At 40.4% G+C, this 25,365-nt stretch overlaps 1 protein-coding gene across 5 annotated transcripts in view; it reads right to left on the bottom strand.

The window, feature by feature from the left end:
- Window positions 1-23,045, bottom strand: part of CLOCK (clock circadian regulator) — a 69,805-nt gene extending 46,760 nt beyond the window's left edge. For 2 of the 5 annotated variants that reach the window (XM_033060004.2, XM_033060003.2), the window contains exons 1-3: window positions 22,903-23,045; window positions 13,031-13,129; window positions 10,366-10,452 (exon numbers count right to left, since the gene is read on the bottom strand). The gene's annotated coding sequence lies outside the window, so the exon portion shown is untranslated. The remainder of the gene's footprint in view (window positions 1-10,365; window positions 10,453-13,030; window positions 13,130-22,902) is intronic. The other 3 variants (XM_033060000.2, XM_033060001.2, XM_033060002.2) reach the window with 3 other exon arrangements.
- Window positions 23,046-25,365: the final 2,320 nt, after the last annotated feature.

Genomic DNA, 25,365 nt, shown 5'->3' with positions numbered 1-25,365 from the left:
CCATGTCTCTCTTGTCCTGAGGAGCCCAGAACTGGACACAGCACTCCTGATGTGCCCCACCAGGGCTGAGCAGAGGGGCAGGATCACCTCCCTCAGCCTCCCAGCAATGCCCTTCCCAATGTGCCCTAGGACACCACTGGTCTTCTCATCCACATGGGCACATGGCTGGCTCATGGACAGTTTGGTGTCCACCAGAACCCCAAGGTCTTTCCCTGTACAGCTGCTTTCCAGCAGGTCAGTCTCCAGTGCTCGTGCATGGGGTTACTCCTTCCCAGGTGCAGGACCTTGCTCTTGCCTTCATTGAATTTCCTTTCTGCCCATCTCCGCAGCCTGCTGAGCCCTTCTGAAGGGCAGCACAGCACTCTGGGGTATTGGCTGCTCCTCCAGCTTTGTGTCATCAGTGAACTTGCTGAGGATGTCTCTGCCTCTTCATCCAAGTCATCGATGAATAAGTTAAACAATTCCCAGTATTGAATAGCAGGGGACACCACTAGTGTCAGGCCTCCAACCAGACCCGTGTCACTGATAGTGACTCTCTGGGGTCAGCCAGTTCTCAATCCACATCACTGTCCACTCATCCAGACCATGCTTCCTGACTTTACATACCAGGATGTTGTGAGAGACAGTGTTGAAAGCCTTGCTTAAGTTGAGGTTAAACAATATCCACTGCTCTCCCCTCATCTCTCCAGGTAACTGCTTCATCATAAAAGGCAATCAAGTTGGCCAAGGATGATTTGTCCTTCGTGAATACATGCTCCTGATCACCTTCTTGTCACCCACATGGATAGAGACAGTCTCCAGAACGAGACATTCCATCACCTTTCCAGGGATTGAGATCAGGTTGACTGGCCAGTAGTTCTCTGGGCTCTCCTTTTTGCCATTTCTGATTATGAGGATGACATTTGCTTTTTTCCAGTCCACAGGTACTTCTCCTGATTGCCCTGACATCTCATGAACAGCCTCATAATTGTGTCCACCAGTCTCTCAGCACTTGTTGATGCAATCCATCAGGGCTTATGGACTTGTGACTGTTCAGTTTATCTGGATGTTCTCTAACCCAATCCTCCTTGACCTCCTTGAAGGAAAGTTTTCCTTCCAACATTCCTTTACCTTGGTCTCCTGAGCCAGATATTCCAGACAGCTGGTCTTGTCAGTGAAGACCAATACAAAGAAGGCATTCCATTCACCTTCTCTGCATCCTCTGTCACCAGGGTCCCCTTTCATTTAGTAAGAGGGTCTCATTATATTACACTTTTCTTTTGTTATTTATGCATTTCAAGAAGCCCTTCTTGCTATCCATAACATCCTCAATCAGATTTAATTCCAGGTGGGTCTTGGCCTTTCCTGTCTTGTTTCTGCTTTGACAAGCACTCTACAGTGATTCCAAGCAATTTGTCCCTGTTTCCATCTCCTGTGTGTTTCCTGATTACACTTGAAAAATGACACCAGGTCATTTTTCATTCATTCATTCATTCATTCATGCAGGTCTCCTGCCCCCATTTGTCCAACTTGCTTAAATATCAACCAGCTCCCTTGGATTCCTGTTCCCATTAGATTCCTTTAAGAAGATCCCTGATAGGCAAAAGTTAGCTCTCCTGAAGTGCATGGCTGTAATCTTACTTGCTGCCCTTCTTCATCCTCACCCTTTACAGTCCACAAATGATATAGTTTATGAGTCTTAAATCAATTTAAAGGGACATTAAATTATCTTATATCATCAACTTACTCCTTTAAGCTACAATTACCTAGCACATCCAGAAACATCTTTCTGCTTTTCACTTATGCCCACATGAAAAAGTGATGGATGGGTCAGAGGGGAACTGGCACACTGTGCCAGACAACTAAACAAAGTGAATTCAAGGCATTTTTGTGGTGGTTTTGTTTTGTTGTGGGCTTTTTCCTTGTTTTGTTTCGCCCTTTCTTCTTTGGTTGGTTGGTTTTCTCTAAATAGGAGACAAAGGCTTATTCCTAACTCGTGGTCAGCGTATTTACCTAGACTGTGGGGGAAGGAAGACTAAGTACTTCCTCTGAATCTGTCCACAGATGAAGAATTACCACATGAAAGACAGCAAGAGCAATACACAGACCACACAGGTAACTACATGGCTACAGAGACCAGGCATGTGGCAACCTAATAGCTACTTGTATTTGCAAGCACTTTTACCGATCTCCTTGATAAGCCAAAAGTTTGGGTAATGTTAGCCTTTGATCATTACTCTGACCACTCATTTCCATGGCTACATGAAATTCCCTCTTTTCAGCTAGCATTAATATGTGATCAGTCAACATAGCTGAAAACTGGTCAAGTCCCAAACTAACTCAAATGTTGTTTCATTCAGCTAAATCAACTACATTTGTTTCACCATATGACTGCCCAAAAGCTGTGTTGGCACAGGGAAAGGGGAGGCAGCAAATCACCAGGTTAGACATCTTTCAGCAACAGTGGCATTTCATGCTGGCCTACACCATTTGTTAATTCACAATCAGAGAGCAAAATTAGGGAAAAAAACAAGCTTAATATTTGTGCTCAAAGAAATGAGCACTATAGTTACTACAGTAATTTCACGATTATAAGCCGCACCATTTTGACTAAAATTTTGGTCCGAACCCAAAGTGCGGCTTATAATCAGGTGCGGCTTATATATGGACAAAGAACAAAAAGTTGCTGTTTTAGTTTGGAGGACAGGTGTCTGCTGAGAAAGGCAGGAACTTCTCTTTGAAACGGAGAATGTAAACCCTCTCCATCCAAATTATTATAATTTTGAAATCAAGGAGCTTTCAGGCAAAGATATGGGAATTAGGAATAACAGTTCTTTTCTAGGGAAATTAAAATAGAAATACAGTACTACAAAGAAACAAACTCCAAACCCTGACAAAGTCAGAGTACAACCTGACACCCTGTCAGGCAGGGTGTTGGCAGCAGTCCCATTAAATGGTGGTTGCATCCTCCTGCAGTGACAGATGTGATTCAGTTGGAGCAGTGCTCCTGTACAAGGTGCAGTTTCCCTCTGGAGGTCCAGTGATGATGTGGAGAAATCCGGCTTTCCACTGGAGTCCAGTGGAGAAAGGGGCTACCTTAGTGTCCCAAAGCCTCTGTTTTTATCTTGGTAGGAAATGTTGGGCTCTTCCCCCTGGCTGGAGCAACTTTCAATGGGATGCAATAACTTTATCAGTCACACAGTGGGACTCAATGGGCCATTAGCAGACAATGACTGGCTGAAGGAAGGATGGGTTGTGAAAAGATAAAGAACAATGCCCTGCCTGGTTTCGATGGATGACCCATTAGCAGATTATCTGCCATTGAGATAAGGATCACTGTCCCCACCCTCAACAGATGGTGACAGAACAGATACCTTTTATCACACTCTGTATTGTAACATGCGGCTTATAATCAGGTGCGGCTTATGTATGGACAAAGAATGAAAAGTTGCTGAAACCCAGAAGTGCGGCTTATAGTCAGTGCGGCTTATAATCGTGAAATTACTGTACTTGAGAAGCCTGCATCATATTTAAGTGAAACATCTTTAGTCTCCCATATGCTGTTGTCTCTCACATGACAATCCATGACAAATTAAACTTCTGGGCAGAATGCGATTCATTCTCATTCAGTGATCCAGACTCATGGATCAGCTTCTGGATATGAAAACAAACTCAGAACTCAAGAGTCAATGGGAATCTCATGCAAAATGTAAATATATATACCTGATGTGCTGCTTAGTCAACCTATTTACCAAAACACCATGTTAATTAGCATCAAGTTGGATGGTTTTAGGATGATTCTTACTACAGATACTTATACAAAGATATTCCTCTAAATTAATAATCTGAAACTAAGAAAATCTGACAAATTAGTTACACCAACAGCAGCTATTTGTAACACTTATAACCATACAGGTATATCAAATGGACATAATTTTTTAAAAATGACAGTAGTTGCTAAGAGCAACACCAAAGAACGTATGACAGGTGTTTCAGAAAGCTAGTATTTCATATGAAACATAATTATCTGTATCACGTACATGCATACATGTAAGTAGAACACTTTCAAAAATATTTAGTGCTAGTCACCACTTTATTTTTCACAAGTTGATTGCACAATCCATGATTTGTGCAGCTGTGGAAGTGCTTCTGGTGTCTAAATTTCCCAGCATGGGTGACTCATGCACAGCTAAATTATTCTGTAAAGCTTTTGTAAAGAGTGGACTGTTTGCCTGCCTGAAAAATGGAGTAGGCAGTACTTCACTGGAAAGCATCTTCAAAAAGAAAAAAGTGAGACTTCACATTTCCATAAAATGAGAAGCTGGAAAATTTTAAGCGAAAACATTGAAATGCAGCCCAAGACAAAAATTACCAAACAAGTAGCTCCTCCTCCTCCTCACCTCCACCCACCACTTTCCCCAGAACTCCTGCACATCATTTTGGAGACCACAAAGTGGTAATGAAAGGAAAATTAATGAGGTAGCTGAAAAAAGAACAAAACAAAACATGGGAAGCACTAGGGGATGGTCATTTCAGTGTATTTCCACTGTAAGAGAAGAGCAAGTTTAGGACCACTTGATTAAATTGAACATCCACAAGTCTATGGGACCTGATGAGATGATGTTGCCATGACACTCTTTATAATATTTGAAAAGCCATGGCAGTCAGATGAAAACCCTCTTGACTGGGAAAACAGAAACATCAGTAGTATTTTTTAAAAAGGGGAGAAATGAAGATACAGGGAACCACAGAACAATGAGCCTCACCTCTGTGTCTGAGAAGATCATGGAAGCAATTTCAAGGCACATACAACACAAGGAGGAGATCAAAGACAGCTAGCACAGCTTTACTAAAGGCAAATCATGCCTGACCAATCTGGTGGCCTTCAATGATGAAGCAAGAGCTGACAAGATTAAGAACAATCAATGTCATCTAACTAGACTTCTGTAAGGCTTTTGACATGGTCCCCACAGCATCCTTTTTACCAAGGAGAGACACAGGTCTAAATGGTGGACTATTGGAGGGAAAACTAGATGGATGGATGGACACAGCCAGAAGAGTTTGTGGTCAATAACTCTATGTCCAGATGAAGGTCAGCAACAAGAGATGACTGTATCCAGCTCTTGGATCCTCAACACAAGAAAGACGCAGACCTGTTAGAGCAGGTCCAGAGGAAGCCACAAAGATGATCAGAAGATTGTAGCACCTCTTCTACTGAAGACAGGCTGAGAGAGCTGAGGTTCTTCAGCCTGAAGCAGAGAAGGCTCCACAGAAACTTCACTGCAGCCTTCCCATACTAGAAGGGGGCTTTTAAAAAAGAGGGAGAGCAGCTTTGTACACAAGCAGATAATTACAGAACAAGGAGGAACAGTTTAAAATTAGAACAGCAAAGATTTAGATTAGACGTTAGGAAGAAATTCTTTATTCAAAGGGTGCTGAGGCACTGGAACAGGTTTTCCTGGAAGTGTCTGAAGCCAGGTTGGATGTGACCCTGAGCAACCTGATCTAGTGAATGGCATTCCCTACTCACGGGGGAGAGGGATTAGAACTAGATGATCTTTAAGATCTCTTCCAAACAAAGTCTATGATTTCATCCAAAAAATATGTGGCAAAATACACTTCTGCATTAGCATGCTTAATATAATAGTACAGTTAACAAGCTTTAACAGAAATAAAGAACTTAATTTTCTAGAATTCTAGTGTCTGCCAGGTCCTTCAGTTTAACCCTCAATACAACTACCTGTTATTAAAAAAACAAGCTTATACTGTAAACAAAAACTCAACACTATACTTACAGAATTCCAGACTTGAATTTCACTAAAGTAAATACTGGAGTTACTCTTTTGTCAGAACTTTCAACAGAAGAATCTATGTTTAACTGGAATACCAGTGATTGCAAGACTTGAGACAAAGGACAAGTACTCCATATTACAAAGGCAAGAAGTGCCTTAACAGGGAAAGGGGACTACCCACCCTGCAAAAAAAACCACCAAATAAACAAATCCAACCAACCAAACCAAAACAGAAAGCCCCAAAAAGGCAACAAACCAGAAGAGTTTTGCAACTGACACATAAAAGAAATAACTCTTGGCTCAAGAATGATTAAAACTAAGACAAAACAAGTTTAGTTTTATTGTCACTAGAAACTTTTGGCAAAACACTCAGTAACCACTTGGGGTATAGATGCTAAGTATCCTTTTGCCACCCTGCTACAAGGAAGTATTCAAAGGAAATAGAATCAGCCAGCCCTTAGTCGGTATTGGACTCGTTCAGGTAGAAAAGATGATACATCATTGTAACAAAAGAGATAGTGCTGCATGAACTAAACAGAAACAGCGACACGGTAACAGGAAAAAGTCTATAAAATCAACTCCAAATTTAATTCAATTTTACTGTGATCACTCTGCATATATTCTTATATGAAAATAAAAGAAGAGTATCTTTACTTGTTTCAAACATTAGAGCACTGAATACAACAATTTCTGAATGTTCTGTAAACAAAGCTCAAAGAAAAATTGTAGTATAAAGTAACACTGTAACATTTAACATTTCTTTAACATTCTGTGTTTCTAAAACATTATCTATTTATTTAGATACCAAATTTTTTCACTTCTTCTTTATTCTCCTGTGCAGTAGAGGCATGCACTCCCTCCTCTGAACTTTCAGAGCTTGTGCTAAGCTAAGTCCAGAAAACCTACAGAAATCACCTTCTGAGGGTCACCAGTGAAATAGCAAAAGACAAATAAATTCTTTCTTCTCATATATCAGTATCATCTTCAAAATACTGGCCCCAGTCAATTTAACTGTAAATTAAGCTGATTAATTATGATGAGCATATTACTCTTCATGCACGGGAATTTTTATAATGAAGGCTTTCAACCTTGCAGACTAATTCAATGCTCATAGCAGAATTCTATCATGTGTCTCCCATTATTTCAAAAATATTTAAAAATCATGATACTGAAAGACAACATGCATCAGGAAATTCTACACCAAGTTCTTATAAACTTTGCAGCTACAATATTTAAGATAAGAATTTTCAAGATTAGATTAAGGGTGGGGAAAAGGTCACAAATTCAGCTCCTTTTTGTATTTTGGAAATTGAGATTCTATCCTGACACCCCATATAAACCCTAAAATGTTTCAAATGAGTCCTCAAAGTTATTTCTGTGAGAACTATTAGTCCTTTTTACTATCTATAATACTCAACAAAAAAATCCTATCAACTACTTAGGACCACACTTGCTACATTTGCATGACTTTAAACTCCCTTCCTCAGTTTTTAAATGTTTATCTTCTACAATTCTCAAGATTTTTCACAGAACAATCAGACCACATTATTGCTATGTACCAAGACACATGCTTCTGAGTGCTTATTTCCTGCCCCTCAAAGTCTTCTCTGCACTCTTGAGATCCCAACGTCAAGGCAAGTTTCCTGTCTGACTATCCAGAAGCCACTCTGGCAGTCACTCCCACCATCAGAGACTTTCACTGCTCGGATGAAGGCCCCTTCACAGTGGGTGGTTCTATCCCTCATAGGGCTCTAAAGTAACACTAAAAATATTTATAAATAAGTATTACAGCTATTTCAATTTACAATTAATGTATCAGTAACCAAAATTACAATCAGGTTTTATTTAAGTCGCTTCTGCTCACTACATTGCGAGAATGCTTTCAAAGACCATAGTGGTCTATGAAACACCAGTATTGTGGAATGGGATACCAAAAGTTACCAATATTTACAGGAAATCCTGAAACTAACATGAATTTTACATTCAGGCCAACAAGGTAATGAAAACAGCCACATTGTATTTAAGCACACGGTAAAGCTTGAAACATCTTACTTACACTAAATACATTAAAAAACTACAGGTACTTCAACATAACAGTGAAATATTTTTAAGCCAAGATTACTTAAAATAATGAGGAGTCTTCAAAACTTACTGGCTTACAACTCACATTTTGACTGTCAACATTTTTCTTCATTTGAAATTGAGGTTGATATCTCAATTTTGATCAAATTAAATAATACTGCAAATAACTTTGTTGTTTTCATCAAAGTCAGTGATTTTTTCCAAACAGTTTCAAAATGCTGCTGCAGCTTATGCTGTTGCAAGTTTAATAGTTTCAGGTGGATTTTAATGATTATATTAAAAGACTGTAGGTCTAAACATTCCTGTCAACAGAAATCTTAATTGAATGTTGGAAATTTTCTGGAAAAAATGCTGAAAGCCAAGGTCAAGATTCTGCAAATATCTAATAAACAAGAAATATAGCTGAATTTAGTCCTAATTACTGGCTTAGATATGTGGGATATTATACTACAGTTAAGCATGCAAAATTCTTGGGAAACTCAGAACTTAAAATTAAACAGGGCAGATGGAGAGCACTCTTCCAATTGCTATTTCAAGATAAAATGATTTGACACCAGCACCTAAATATTACTTAGATTTTCAACACCTTAACATCTCAGGAATTCATTCCAGGCAAAAAAAAAAAAAAAGTCTGTCATGATTCATGACAGCTAAGGCAAGAAAAGGGGTTTGCAAAAACCTGCAAAGACCATCTCTTTTTCATTTTTTGTCTTGCTCTTACCTAATGACTGCCATAAAACACTGGCCTTGGGGTTTTATCAAGCAGATAAGAAGCTCAAGCAAAACATTTGGGGTGGGAAGCATATGTATTTTTGAATTCTATACTAAAATTAAAAAATGAAAGAAATTAGAAAACTCTCTTCAACAATTTAAAAATATAAGTATGGAAAAAAACCCAAACAAATCCATTAGAATTACAAAAGGCAGTTAAAATTTAGTTGTTTGAACCACTGTCATTTATAGTATTTATGTGCTTCATTGACAGCATGTATTACCAAAATTGGAAAAAAGTATTCCTGGCACTTCAAAATTTTTCAAAATCAGCACCCAAACTTCTGATTGGACTTGTAACATAGACACATATCTTAGAGGTTCACTGCCCCCATCTACTGACCTATAACCAAAGAGAACATCTATGGCTCTGTCCCCATTAGAAAGTAATCTGAAACCGCAGAAATGGATCAGTAGACCAAAGCAGCTGGTGCTGACACTCCTATGCTAGCTGTTCAAGAGGTTTATTTTGGATTAGATTTCATCTGGTCTCCAGAAGCAAACATCACTATCACATGGACCATTCAATTTTTTCCAGGAATTTCATGATTGATGCAGAACTCCATGTTCCCAATACAGACAGAAGAACACTCTACACCTGCACCAGAACTCACAGACTAGTTTTTTGAAAAAGGAATGTAGTTCAAACACACTGAGCCAAGCAAGTGGTAAGGGGAGACAACAGTGAGATTTTTTCCAAAGCAGCTTTAATCATCCAAATTACAATTGCAATGCATACAGTGGGGTTATACCCCACCTTTTCAAATCAGACTAACCAACAGAGATGTCATGTCACAAACGGAATACCTGATGGCACTGAAAGATTTCTGTAAGCATTCTTCATAATGCCTCACAATTGAAACACAAAATAATGATAAAAGACCATCTACTGGTTTCCACAAAAAATTTATTTCCTCTGTGCCAGAATTCAGTAGAAGACATAAATCTAGATATCCCTATTCCTTAGGCTTCATTTCTCTTGTCTTGCTTATTTACTTCATCTTTTATGTCCTGTTTTCTCACTTCAAATATTTTACTTCTCGTTTCTACCTTATTTCTTTCAGCCCTTCTCTCATTTTTTTATTCATTTCCTTCTATTACCTGCGATATTAAATACAGTAAGATAAAATACTCTTGCATTTCTGAACCTTCAGACAGAGGTGTCAGTATTGTTTTTTCCCTGGTTTTTTCAGGTAGCATAGTCTGAGACAGGTTTGTAAGCACTACTACTGTGATTTAACTTGCCCTAAATCAAACAAAATTTAAAAGGGGTAAAGATGATCATGGCTTTACTGCAATGACTCAAATTGATTTCTAAATCCCTATCCAACTATGGGAATTGAGAAAAATCAGATTAATGACATAGGAATATTGATCTACTATAAGACTGAAATTAGCTCGGTTCTAAACATCATCTCAGAGAACAGCCACAGGAACAAAGAAATACTAAGGGAAGATAATCAAACAATTTATGGAATGCAAGAACTTCATTTAATAAATACTAGATATTTGGTATATACACAGCTTTTTACCTTAGATGTAAACCCAAGAATATATTGCTTAATCTCTGCTCTTTTTTTCTGGGCTATGTAATTTATGTAAAAATTTAATCCTCTAGACTTTAGGTTATATGCCAGAGTTTCTCCTAGAACTCTAAGTTACAAATAGAATTTTTTAATCCTTTTTTTCACATACAATTAATTCATAAGTTGCTCAGAATAACCAAACTGTTCAGACTCACCTAGTTTCACTGACGTTCAGTATACAACATCCAAATAAACTTCCAGAAGATTTTGCAAATGAAAGAATGGGCTTCTCTCTACATTTGCTACATTTAGATGAAAACAAAAATATCAGATCTCTTTAGAGCAATTCCTAAAGAAAAACTGTCTTTTAAGAAAAACAACACGATATAAATTTTCCCATGTACATGATTTGAAAATTTTAAGTACAGTAATTTCACAATTACAAGCCGCACCGTTTTGACTAAAATTTTGCTCCCACCCCGGAAATGCGGTTCACGCTCAGGAGTGGCCAATATGTGAATAATTTTCTGACATTTCCAACCCCAGAAGTGCCAAGTCGAGCACCTGGCAGTAAAACCCTGCTTTACGCAATTGTTACGAATTGGTTACTGTGGGAGGCAGGGGAGCTCCCTCCTTCAGGCAGCGCAGCCTGGGAGAGGCAGGGGGCTCCCTCCTGCTGGCCCCGTGGCTCACGGGGAGGCAGGGGGTTCCCGTCCCCGCCTGCCACCGCTGCGGGAGCGGGGGGGCTCCATCCCCGCCTCCCACCACCGCCGCGGGTGCCAGCGGGTTCCGTGCCCCGCTGCCACCGCAGCGCCGGGTCGGGGCAAGAGAGCCCAGCAGCAGCCAGCCCCAAGCAGCAGTGCCAAGCTGGGCCACCTGGCCCTGTCGGCAGCCCCGAGCCCTCACGGCCCGAGCCGAGCCAGTAAACCCCGCCATGCCGCGGTTCTGTTACTATTTGGCAACTTTGTTGCACACAGGTCCTCCCTGCGAACGACAGAGCAGCTTATAATTGGGTGCGGCTTGTGTATGGACAAAGAACTAAACATTTGCCAACACCCGGAGATGCGGTTTATAGTCAGTGCGGCTTGTAATCGTGAAATTACTGTATATTGCCTTTCCATTTCAGAAGAAATATGGTCTTCATGTTCTAAAAATGTTACTTGAAAAGTAACATCAAAGATGCACAGTACACAGAGGTTTTCAGGAGGCTCAAAAAGAAATATTTCATAACTTTTAACCCCACACAGCCTGCACTGTCCAAAAAAATCCATTTTATCATGATCTCTTGTGAACATCAGCAAAGCAATAAAGCAAAAAAGCAAAGTAGAAAAAAATTGAATGAAAAAGTGGAAAACAGTTATGGATATATACTGCTGAAGCAGAATTTGAAGAAGTAAATCAACAGTAGATGGGTGATAAAGCTAAGAAAAAGCACAAAGAGTACTCAGTGTTTGTACCTGACACTACAATGGAGCCAAGGAGATTAGACCCATTTACTTCTCACAGTTCAGCTAGAACATGCTCAGTAACTCTGCCTGCTTATGACTAAAAGGATTTGGAATATATCTACCTCATCTGATTTGGACAGATGAAATGGATTTAGGAAATTCATTGAACTGGTACAAAACATATTGTCAGAAATCTATCATGCTACCTAATGTAAGTGGGATAGCAGAAAAAATACTGCAGCCTAACAATTTGTTTCTCCTAAAATCTTGAGTGCCTGCTCCAGCATATGCAAGTGCTTTATTTTTCCACTTTCACTGCATTCTGTGTCAAGAAAACAGTCTGTTCCTCCCTCTCAACTCATTCTCAGACACAAGGTGATGTATGGATTTTAGGTGAAGGAGACATATAAGATTTACATCTTAGTAAATTATAAGCAACTAAAACCAGGGTTCTGGAATAGTAAGTGTCAAGCATCATTAACTACAAGCATTGCTACCTGTAATTCCATTCATGATCAAACTTCATGCATGACCAAGCACCTCCAATGCATTATAAGCCTCTAGGAATACAGGAAGACTTTCTGCCAGCAAGACAAAATAATCTCACCTCAGCAAGATTGGCACAATGTCTGCTCTACATAAATAGATCAATTTCTTGGGGTTTTTTTGACCCAGTATAAAAGTGTATGTTTTGACCCAGTCAATAAACAAGAGAACATCTGAACAATAACACCTACTTAGAAAGATAAAACATAAAAACACATACATTAAGTCTACAGAGGGTCATGGCCATGATCCTCATGAGACACTGAATCAAAATCCCTTTGTTGCTCAAAGTGCTTTGTTGCACTACCCGGCAGTTTTGTGCTTCTCTCTGAGTGATGTATAAAGCAATCAGCAAACCTACTGCAAGATAAGACATGAACAAATCTTGCAAAGATGAAAATCTGCACTTCCTGGTGCATCCTCAGCTGGACAATACACAGTGTCCAAAGTCCACTTTCAAAAATAAGGTGACACACCACACCAAAAAAATCCAAATAAACAAACAAAAACCCACTCAGAATAGCAGTAAGCGTGGCATACACTCATTCACTGCAACACATCCCTGGGAGATAGTAGTTTAGTCTCCAGAAACCACAGGGCCACATTAGCACACTGCATTGCTTGGGACAGTGCCTTCATGAGGTCTGGGGTTTTTTTTCCTTCTACTTTTCAAAGCAGCTCAGGTACAGTTCAGTTGTTTCATTCCATGCTCTAGTGTACAGGATAAATGCTTATAAAAAGCTTATTTGAAGTTTATTCTTGCCCACACACACCATTAATTTGAATCTCAAATTGAAGTGGAATATCTACCTTGCCTGAGGTTGAAAAAGAGATGTTTCTGTTTAAAGCATTACTGTTCTTGTAGCAATAAAATCTACATACTTACTTAAATTATCTAGAAGTACATTGTGCCTTGTAGAGTGGGTGGGTAGCATTAGTAGTCCAAACGTGATGTCATCTGAGTAAAAGTCTTTGGCACAGTCTTCTGGAAAACAACAAAAAGCCCCACAGTTTAATGAAAATTAATCTGTTTGAAAAAACTTGGGGATGAGCCCTTGATTATTTCTGTTTTCTCTCCTGCCACTTCAGTCATTTTACATGCATGCTTAAATTGCTCACAATTTCATTCTCCAATTTTTCTATTCAATAGAATAATGTAAATACTCAACTTTGCACACCACCTTTTATGTAGCTCTGGCACTGTCCAAAATCCAAACCTGAGAGCCAAATGCAATAGCCCAATGGTAACACGAAATTTACAGATGTAATGATGTCTACAAAAAATTAACGTTACAATTATTGTTTTGGATTGCATTATGATCTTGTAGAACATCAATAATACACTATGCAAACTTCTGGAAAGAAATGCATCAATAAAATCTTAACTGTGTGCACTATGGTTAAAACAGGATACATGAAATATCTCAGAACATAACCTGAAACTCAGAGAACATGGCATGCAATAGCACAAGATTCCCCTCTCTAATAAAACTCCCCTCATTCATAAAAAAAAACAATTTCAGTAAGATGTGCTGAGTAAAAGCTAACTATACAACAGAGATACCTATACGCAAACACTCTACTAATTCAATGAAGAAAAAGTTCTCCACCTGTCACAGATCATAAATTCTGTATTCCTGCACACCATGCTGTGTTTTAAATACACATGCACCAACTTGGTAATATCCAACTGATGATAACCCTGCTGGAAAAATCTACTCCTAGTTACCCACTGCTGGTGTTTTCTATTCAGCACTCCCCTGTGGCAAAGAATATCCTTTAAGGCATACATAAACCTATTCCCTTCCATTGTATGCAAGGATAGGCGTATTTCCTTTGGCAAAAAATAATCAAAACAAAGTAACTTCTAAATCCCTGTTCTTTACCACCTTGTCCCCCAGTATATATAACATAGAAAGAAGAAGTTGTCAGCCTGGAGAAGAAGAATGCCAATGTTTGAGGAAGATCTACTGCCAAGTCTAATGGGATAAGAAATGTAGACCATTATCACTTACATACCTATTTCCCTAAGTGGCGAAATGAAATATTTTAGTGTTAGAAATCAATTAATTGAATCAAATATCAGTATGTATATTTCTTATCAGATAAAAAATGGCAAACTATATTCTACAGGGCAGGAAGTTTAGGTGCATTTTTAAAAAAATCTTTGCCAGTTTATGAAAGATTATTTTTTACTTGTTATGTTAGCAACATAAAGTTTTAATGTAATGTAATTCAATCTAAATCAACCACACATCTAATTGTCTCTATAAAGGCAGTACAAATTTAACTAAAATAATTTGAAAAATGAATTCTAGTTACTTTTGTGAAAAAAGTTTGTGATCCTTTCGACTTAGATAAAATGGTAGTATGTCAATCACCATTGATGTTAAAAACTTCTACAGTCCCACTCTCAATTGTACTGAAATTTACACAAAGTACTCCAGCTTGTAGAAAAATTGTAACAGAAGGTAGAGACAGAGCAACAGGAATGCCTGAGATGAAATTTTCAGGAACCACTGCCTGTTACTTTGCCACTCACTTTAAAAGCAAGTTCAAGTGACAGCTAAATTTCTTAAAGGATTAAAAAATATATATCTTAGTACCAGAATTTTTGTCATAACAAAACTGATCAAAACAGCATATCCTCAAATCTTTTCCTGTCTCATTTTTTTCCTTCAGAGGAGCTAAACCCATCAATGTAATTTGTAAGTTTCTATAGATCTTGTTCCTGCTTTCTCATAAAACCTCCTAGTTACTCTTTCTCTTGATTCAGACTAATTTTCTGATTTCACTAGGCTTTCCAGCTCCTGTAAAATATTTTGCTTCTTTTCCTCCAAATCTGTGTATTATTTGGACTTGCTTTATGCTGACTTTTACCTCGATATTCTCATATTACTTGTTGCTGATCCATCTTATCGTGTTCTTAGAAATGAGAACTTGTTTAATTCACTCACTGTGACTCGCTTATTAATTTGAATCCTTGTCCCCCTTTCTGAGGTCACTGTCATCATTTTCTATGTCAGTGAAATTCAGATCACAAGCTTCTCAAGGCTGAAACTCTATCTTAATATCTATGAAACATCATGAAAAGCTCTAGGGCAGCATAAAATGTTTAGCTACAGCTTCTGAGCTGGAAAAAAAAGACTATATAAAAAAATTAAGTAGAACATTTTAATAACAAAACACTTCCAGAAAAATATATTAGATGTAAAATTGCTGTGATGTTAGAGAACTATCAGTGGAACTAGCTCTGAACTGTAGTTCTCAAACACATAACTGCTAGTAGTAGTTTGATTACACATAATGGATGTTGCTGCTATGGATGGTAAGAAAACTTTATTAAATCCCATTACTACATTAAAACTGACAGAAAAGCATGTGTGTGTATGTGTGTGAGAGAGAATCGGCATTCCTATTCTGACAGTTCTTGGAAGCTGTGATTCATGCTGCTACTTTCTTTCCTACTCACAGTAGAGGAAAATCCTGCTTCCTTTAGAGTATTTGTTGTTACCATGAAAACTACTTTAAAATAAGCACAAATCAGAAACACCTATTTTGCAATGATATTTTAAAAATGAAATATTTTAATATTTGAAATCAATAAATTAAAATTTGTGAAGATTATGTTGGTTACTTGACAAGTATATTTCATATTATACAGCAGAGAATTATCTAGAAGCAAAAGCAGCACAAGCTAATAAAGTTTTACTCACTTTTACCATTATTAAGTTTTTCAGTTTTTCTAAACCAACCAGCAGGACACCCTACATTTCTCTACTGAGACTTGATAAAAATCTTCAATGAATACAATGAGGTAGATTTCAGTCTGCTGTTGATTATGATAAGTAGGTAATGCAAATACGGGCCAGATCAGAAAAAAGAAATGCAATTCTAGACATAAATTCAGCTCCTGTTTTTCAACAAGTAACTGTGTTACAAGACTGAGGAGTGGGCTTACTGGAGTTCTGATTTGTGAAATGCTGCCTTTTGTTCTTATGTTGACAGAAAAAATCTTATTTTTATTTTGCTATAATGCCACACTACGGTATTGTTGGTCCCCACCCCTTTCCAAAACAGCCCAATACACCTCTTCATGTCCTGATGACACATACAACTCCCGTTCTCCTATCCAACACAGACCCAGTGCATCCTGACAAAAACAGATCAGTACCAAAACCCCATTGCGTTATCTCTCTCTCAAGAGAGGGCAGTGACACATTTCTCACTACACAGCTTGCCAATTTTTCCAAAACCTGTGGTAACATTACAGTCTGTGACTTCCATCCTTCCTACAAACACGGATACAATTGATCAAAAATCTCAAAAGTTACTGGTGAATATGTAAGGAAAGAATGAGAGAAAACAAGGAAAAAGCACAAATCACATTTTCTTAGGAAATGAGTCTTACAAAAAGGCAACTCCCTACAGCTTTTAATCGAGAAACATTTCCTAGTTGCTTACTGAGCCAAAGGAATAAGCAGATTTTGGCAAAATATTTTTTATCTTTTTACAACTTCAAACAAAGGTTTCAAATTAAGCTTTGGGGAACTAAGGTCTGGGAAAGTTACCACATGAAACAAGACAGGCTTTTTCTCCAAATGTATCTTGAGGCTTTTGGATGACTGGTGAAAATCCAAGCATTTAACATTTCTCTAGCAAGAATAATCTGAAAAATTACCTTCTATTTTAGCACACAAGCAGGAGACTACCTTCTCTGTACTCACAACCATCTTCTCAACAGCAACCTCTAAACTCTTGCAACATTGCTCTGCCAGGGTCCATGTCAGTAATGGTCAAAACTCAAGAGGCAGTCACTGACATTGCATTTAAGATGCAATGAAATAGGCACCAAACACTTCAAATGCTCTTAAATGTCAGAAACTATTATCAACTACTTCATTAAAAACTTTACTCAAACATAAAAATGGTGACTTATGTTTTATTTATAACAGCAGCAGGATTCTCAGAATTTGAAATATTAAATTAGCTGTATTAATGTGTTTTGAATATCTTTTTTATTAGGCAGCTTATTTATCTCATACTCTCATTAAGATCATAAATTAAAATGTAAAAATATATATATCCTCAACTTCCTCAGTATTTCTAATGTACATTAGAAAACTCACACATTAACCTCCCACAAGAGACACTTCTCACAGGCCAGCCTGGCTCCTCTATGTTCACAAATACTTGCTCCAATGAAGAAAGTGCTGAAACTCTCTGGAGAACCACCAGTTCAGCAGATAATGAATGACATGCTTATGGGATCTGGGATCATTCTTCTTCAAGCAATGGAGATACAAACTTGTGGTGCCGCAAGCTAAAAACTCTTGTAATTGAGGTCGCTAGCAATACTAATCTCTACTATAAAGCACTTAAAATTCTGGCATCATGCTGGCTGATCAGCCCATTCCCTGACATTCTTCCTTTTCTAAGTGTCCCACAGCAAGACCACTACTAAGCAACGGGCCTGCTCTGGCTGTAATAGGCAGCAGAACCCCAAAGCAGCAGAGTCTTCTAAAACAGGCCACAAAAAGGGGATTCCATACAAAAGGATCTACAATTCTTAAGTACCAAAGCCAGGGAGAGTTGCATCATTCAGCAAGACTTTTTCAAAAGTTAATAGAGATGCAAACTCTGTAAGTAACCAGTGAACACAGTATTTTGCCTTCACCTGTTTCTGAAGCCTAAGACATAGGTAAGGTTTAGTCCTCACAATCTTGCTCACTGTCCTTACTGTATACATAGCTAAACTTTTTTAACATGCCAGTAGGGAAAAAAAGATGTGCTCTCATTTTGTCCAGCAGCACAGGGTTACAGCACAGTAACCTGGAACACAGAAACTGGAAGGCTAATCTCTAGTCTGCCAAACAGGGTTCAAACCGTAATCTCTCACCAGGCTGTGGATCACTCTGGGAAGATACATCAACTCACAGCTTTTCATTTCAGTGGTAATTCTCAGAATACGGAAGCAAAACTAAAAAGTAAAGCTTTACTGGACAGAGCAGCACCAGAAGTATGCATGCCCCTCTAAGGAGAACAGCAGCAAAAAAGAGACATAAGTCATGGGTTCCAGTTCATAATGGCATTCAAAATTTTAAACAGAACACAAGCCAGAATATGGATGTGTGTGTATATATATATAATCTCATTTTCCTCCAAGAAAACAACTGGCCCAGTATATCTCTTCAGCCCAATTAGACTTTAATCATCTTGCCTGCAAGGAAAAGTGAGGTTCTAAGCTTTGGAGTTTTGTTGGTTTGTTATTTTGGGCATTTCTTTCTTTAAAGGAGACATGAACAAAACCTCTTCCTCCTCACTCTTTTGTGCTTCTGAACAAAAGGGAGAGTCACCACAGGGTTTTGGTCCAAGTCCAATTCCATAGGTGTGCCTGAGGTGTAGTTTGAACATGCCTTTGAACAAGTGAAGGCCTAATTTACAGATTGCCTAATTTATGAATAGTAAACAGATTTAGATGCCAAGATGCTCGGTTGTGATAAGATTCTGGAAAAAGTGAATGAGAACAAAACTTCAGTGTTCAACCTTGGAAAACTTTACTAGTGAAAACCTAGAAACCTCTAACAAGGGTATAAATCTTTTTTGGGGCTGGACACACAAAATCCATCTAAATCAATTTTGACTCCTCCATATTATTTTATGGATTTGGCCATATACCAAAATAACATACATCAAAAACTATCTGAGGTACCTGCAAATATCCTTTTCAATGGAATTCTAGAAGGACCTCTATAGAAGAATTATGTCACATATTTATTTCAAAAATCCACTTTAAATGGATCTGTCTTACTCCAGTAAGTGTTTTCTTTTGTTTTAACAAAAGGATAATAGTCTAACACCATTTATCTTGTGATACCAGGCTGTCATTAGTGGTAAAACGACATTAGCTTCAAAACTGAAGCTTTCTCACATACTCTGAGATTATCAAACACACCGTTTTAAGAACAAAGCACTGAAGTAGCCACATTTATGCCTAATTTGGCTACTTTTTTATCATGAATATGAGGAATGCCTGTAGTATCTAGTAAGCTTCAAAAGCATCATATTCTAAATAAGTCATTAATGGTCTTCAATCTCATATATATATATATCTAATTTTAAGGATCTATATTTAATAAAATATTTATGCTATTAATGATGATTTCATAATATACTCAGAACATCAGTACAGGGTAATGAAAATTAATCACTGATTTTAATGACAAAATGTAACAGTTGGAAAGAGCCCAAAGTGCGCAGCTCTAAACTGTTGAAAGAATCTGTGAAGCCTTGTTATTTCCACATAATATTAAATATATGACAACCACAGAGGACCAAAATGTTTTATGTATATGATTATATATTCTAAAAGTGGTTACAATAAAGAATTCATAGCATACACAAAAGGTATGGTAAGAGAACACTAAGACTATAAATTTAAACACTCAGGGGTGAGGTATGCCAAAATTAAAGTGGCTTTCACATGACAAAGGAATTTTGTGGCAGCAGTAGGGATAGAGAATTCAATCCTTCAGGGCAGCTGCATTAACCCTGAGTCTCGTTCCTCTTCCATGATTTTGCATTTCACATCTTTTAAGTCCTACAAGAAATGAACAGTGTAATGTCTGTCAGAGTTTTGAATTATTACAGATTCCAACTGAGGTAACAAAATAACCAATTATACTAGTAAGTTCCTTTCCCCAGGGGCACCAGCACAGAAGTGAATGAGGCACCTTCCTAATGGATATAGCCAAATTTGCTTGCACCAGTTACAAAGAGACACTGAGATCTTTCATTTCAGATTCTGCTCAGGAACTGAAGGTGTGGTTCCAATACATCTTTTTATTCCGAAAGACCACTAAATCCAAAATAATAAAACCAATGCTACTAAAAATAATTCACTATTAGCTTAAGATGAGAGAAACATTTGAATGGTTTGGCCACTACCTATAGTCTCATACTTTTTTTCTCCTCTAAAGCTCCTGTAAAACACTTACTGTTCTCCTAACAGCCTGGTGACTTCCCCGGTCTTGTGCCACCCTTTCAGTGGTGAACCAGTTCATTAACACTGAAAGGTTAAAAATACTTTGCAAACTAAATAAACAGAAAGTAAGAATGACAGGAACAATCACTACTGACTTTACTATGCCACTACCTACTAATATCACCAAATTCTGAAAAAGAGTTCTACATCTGCTTTCTCATTTGACCTTCACAGTTTGCAGTGTTCACAGAGAAGCTAGTGCTTTTAAAAGGCTGAAATACTAAAATGAACTTTTCTTTACTTCAGAGATCTACTAAAGCCTTTGCCTCGAGAAAAATGAACTCATTACAATGTGATGAAAAGGCACCTTTCAGCTGTAATTCCACTTCTTCTGAATCGTATTTTGTATTAAAAACTGTATCAGGATACTAGGTTTCTATTCTAAGAGGAGAGCTATCCACAATCTCCATCTATAAAAGTAAGTTGAAACCATGAGGCACTGACAACTTTTTGCAGAAGTTTAAAATACGGGGGAGGGGGGGAAAGGAAAAGCTTAAAACTCTTAAAAGCATCTTAAAAGTAGCAATTTCTTTTGCAAGACCAAGACTCATGACTTCTGTGAAATTCTACACTATGGAGCTAATTAACCAACACTACAAATTAAATTTAAGGTAATTACCACACAGTTTTAAATTGCTTAGTACAGAGAGTAAAGTTACCTACAGCAGAGGTTTTGGGGTCCTTAGAAGAGCATTAGTAACGAAAACACTCTGCTTTCCTCACACTCTTTTATTTTGCCGATATGTGTTAAACTTTTCCATGTAAGAACATGAAGCGGAAGAAATAAAAAACAAGACATGGCTGAATGGCACCTTACACTATTAAATATCAACCCGGAAGTTTGGAGGTTTTTTCCCTGTTTGAATTGTTTGTTAAGAAGCAGTAACCCTTGCCTTACCAACAAATTTCTCAGACCAAGTTGCTGTATTCAACAAAAAGGACCTAAACCAAATACGTTATGCCTGGTAATCTGAAAGCAGTGTCTGCAATGAGTTTGAGGAAATGTCTTAAGTGGATACATATGAAAATTAATAGCTTAATTTTAAAAAATTAAAAAGCACAGTTACCTTCAAATAGAATCCCTCTATTAAAACAATCTAAAGGTCTCTAATTTCAAATAACATACCCAAACCCCACAGATATTTATAAACAAAGTCAATATTATTTCTGTAAAACTGAACATTGTGAAATAACTGCCACTGTTCATACTGAACTTTGCCAGGACTATCACAGTCGAGGTGTATTTCTCAAGTACTTCTTTCATTAGGGTATTTGCTTAAACAATCCTCTTGCATCCTGACACACCTGTTAGCCAGAGAAATTATATAGGTTAAACATAACCACATTAAAAAGAAAAAATAAAAACACAAAACCAAGGTAGTTAATTTTAACCTGGATCATTTCCTCAAGCCAGCTATGGGACACAATTCCACAAAGCGTTGTGCTGGTACAGCTCAAGCAAGGAAGAGGCAGGCCAGGTCAAATCAATACTGCCACCAAAAACATTGCTTGTCAACAAGTCATTTAAGAAAAAATACATACTTTAAGGATTTAGAGGATCACATTCTGTGTTCGGTCACTCTGCCTCTACATGCAGTTTTATATTCCAGGCAAAACCATATTTGACTTTCCCTGGGCCTCTTGGTAGGTTAACTCTTACCAACGACCTTAGAAAAATCTCACTGCAAATATGATTAGTTCACGAGCACTCCTCTTCATGGGGGAAAAAAATCCAATTTATATCGAGGCCTAAAGTAGCTGGAATTTGAAAGTGAAACCAACCAAAAATCCTGATCCACCTTAACCCAAACACAAAATTGAAGTAACACGGATTTCCAGTCCCTCGCTGGTCGTATTTCACACCTGCATGCACGAAGTATTTAACACACTGACTTTAAGGCCGCAATAACTCGAAAAAGGACCTGGGGCTACTGAGAATCCCCCAGGTTTAACGAGCAAGAACACACTATAATAATTGCAATAAAGTTATCGGAACCAGGAAAAAAAAAGGGATTTAAAAAAAAGAAAAGCCTAGGAAGTGCATACGCAAGCCCGCAGCTCCAGCCCACCTGCCGCAGGGAGAGCGTGGGGCACGCTCTCGCCACCGCCCGGAGCCCGAGGCCCCGCAGAGCTGTCCCGCCGCGGGGAGGGCCCGGGGCCGAGCGGGCACCGACCGCCGCCCGCCCGCCGTGTAAACACCCGCGCTCCGCAGGGCCGCCGCGGAAACCTCCCCCGCGCGTGGGGCGGCGGGGCCGGGCGCGTCCCTCCGGCGCCCGCGGGACGAGCCGCCCCACCGAGAGCGGCGGCGGAGGGGCCGCGAGGGGAGGTGCCGCCCGCAGCTCTAGTCGGTCCGGCACGGCCCGGCCCGGCCCGGCCCGGCCCGGGGGATGCCGGCGAGTCCCGCGCCCGCCCTGTCCGGTTCGCGGGCGCGGGGCCAGGCGGGCAGCGCTCCCGACGCGCCCGGGAGTTGTGACAGCAAAGTGGGTCACCGGGCCTAGCGGGTGCCCCGCGAGCGCCCCCCGCCCCCGGCCGCGGCCGTGCCCGCCCAAGGGCAGCCGCTGCACTCCCGCCCCCCGGTACGCGGCGTGAGGCACGCCGGCGCTGTCAAACTTCCACCGCTCCCCTCCGTGCCGTGCCCTCGCCTTCCCCTCGCCGCCGCACACCGGGGCCCGGCGGGTCCGCCCGCACCGCCCCGCGCCGCGCTCGCTGCTCACCTGGCCCCGCGCTGCCGCTGCCCGCCTGCGTTGCCTCGGCGAGCGTCGCTCCCCGCGCTCAGCCCCGCGCCCGCCGCCCGCCGGCACTGCCTGACTGAACCTCGTCCTCCTCCTGCTGCTCCTCCGGCGGCGGCACAGCAGCACCCGGGCCCGGGAGTCCCCCCGACAGCACCGCGCCTGCGCCGCCGAGCCCCCACCGCCGCCGGCCGCCGCGGCGCCTCGCGCCACCGCGCGTGCGCCACCGCGCACTGCACCCCGCGGCACCCCGGGGCCGCCGCCGCCGCCGCGCGTGCGCAGGAACGGGCACACCGGGGAGGTGATTCCCCGCTCTGCGCGCGCGCCTCGCCACGCGTGCGCAGGGGGGCGGGGGAAAGGAGGGGGCGTGGTGGGAGCGCTGCGCAGGCGCGGTGGGCGCGCGCCTCCCTGACCTCGGCTCACCTCGCCTCACCTCACCCCGCGCCCGGGGAAATGGCGGCGGCGCGGAGCGGGCGGGACAGCGGGCGCCGTGTGCAGGCGCGGAGCCGCCAGCCGAGCCCGCGCAAGGGGCTGCGCTGAACGGACACCCTCCCCCACCGGCACGGTGAACCCGGCCCAGAGCGCGGTCACACGCGCATTGTCAAAGCGGAACAAGCGCCATCGCGGGTGCTCTCCGGGAAATGCGTCCCGAGGTCTTTAGGGGTTCAACGAACCCGTCCCAGCGGAGGGCCGTGGTTTCTTCTTTCCTGCGCAGACACTGGTGAAATTCCCAGAGCGGCAGAGACCAGACGTGTTTGCCTCAACCCTTTTGTGTGTACGAGGCTTTTAATGCCATTCGATAAATATGCGGCGACTATTTAAACATTAACCTGTTACACCTACAGCAGAACATTACAGTGAACCGTTTTCTATAAAATGAACAGGCTTAGGAATAATATTGTGCAAGTAATCCCCATTTTTTCTCTTAGTTGAAAGGATTTTATTTTTCAGTTGATACCCGAATAGCAGTGTATCTAAAGGCATCTATTAAAGTTTAAGTCGCGATTGTGTCTAGAATGAAATAAAGAACTTGACTGCAAAGTGTCATGGATTTCCTTTCTGGGTTTCTTTTCAAGTAGTTCAGTTTCCCCCTTTGATTCACACTTGTAACCAAAGTCTTGTGCGAAGACTTCTCTGCCTAAGGGGCAGAAGCTTCTTTACCAGTAATGCTCCCCAAGAGCTAACCATGAGCTTTTCCACTGCAAGAATTCGGAAAAGCGTTAGTGAAAACACTTATTTTGCTTACTGCTTCGAAATACTCTAGTTCTAGCTTTCACTGAGTAAAATGTGACATGAGGAAAACAGTATTATCGCTCCCACAAAAGATAACACTATTACAATGAAATGTAGTAGAGATAATAGGGTACAGCAGGAATGGAACATCCAGGAGAAACTGCAGGAATGCTTTCAACAAAAATGTGTAATTACCAGAACTAGAATATGGCAAAGAAACCAGGAGGTTACAAATAAAATCAGGCTGTTTCTACCAAAATTGCCGGAAGATCTTTAATGACCAGTGATCCTTCTTCGGAACGAGTAGGGATGCTGCACTATCACTTCACCCCTTCCATGAATGGGAGCATAACATCTCCCTACTGCAATGTTGCAGTAACAAATTATTCTTGGTCAGATCAAAACAAGCAACACAGCTGTGGAAATGATACACATTTGCATTTTCTGCCAAAGCTGTGGCCTAAGCAAGGTCATTTTTTAAACTCTTTTGGCAGTATTTTGTAGGATCCTGAAGGAACAGGACAGCTTAGAGATGGTGAATTGGTTTTATGAGACTATTCTCCTAAAAATACCATTGCTCTGCTCTTTGTCATCAGTGTAACTTTGCTGTGCAACGATAGTTCTGATTCACTCACACTGGCTATATGAGAGCCGACATGACTTTTAAAACAATGCCAAATTCGGAGCAGCAGATCACTTGTGAATTGGTGAATGATGGGGCTGCATTGGGCCAGCAATGCAGAAATTTGCAGTGCACTTGCATTAACTATAGCTATATTTCCTAGAGAAATGCCGTTGCCGTCGTGCATGATGCACTTCAGAGCTACAGAATGACCACCTGCTTAGCGTGTTCCTTTTTGATCCACACTGGCTTGTGAGGAATTTGTTTTGGAACTAAAATTTCAATCACTCCGGAATACTAAAGTGAGCGGATATGGATTTGAAAGCCTGTCCCAATCCACATAATCCTTGTAAAGCAAGGCTGGCTAACATTCCTGGAGCCTTTTCTTCCAAACGGTGTAACTCAGCACCAGAAACATCTGGTTTTAACCCGCAGAGTGCCTTGGATTTTGCTGCCGCTTTGTCACATCTGATGGCTTTAATTACAACCGTATGGTCACTTTGCTTGGACAAAGGCAGGGTCACCAAAGGGGAGGTTTTCCTCTTCTCCTGTCTCATGTGCTTCCACTGTCACACACTGTGTCCCTGGCAGCA

This window comes from Catharus ustulatus, chromosome 5 (genome assembly GCF_009819885.2).
Source record: "Catharus ustulatus isolate bCatUst1 chromosome 5, bCatUst1.pri.v2, whole genome shotgun sequence".
Taxonomy (NCBI): Eukaryota; Metazoa; Chordata; class Aves; order Passeriformes; family Turdidae; genus Catharus; species Catharus ustulatus.
Note: the sequence above shows the minus strand (reverse complement) of the source record. Positions and strands in the feature narration are given on the sequence as shown.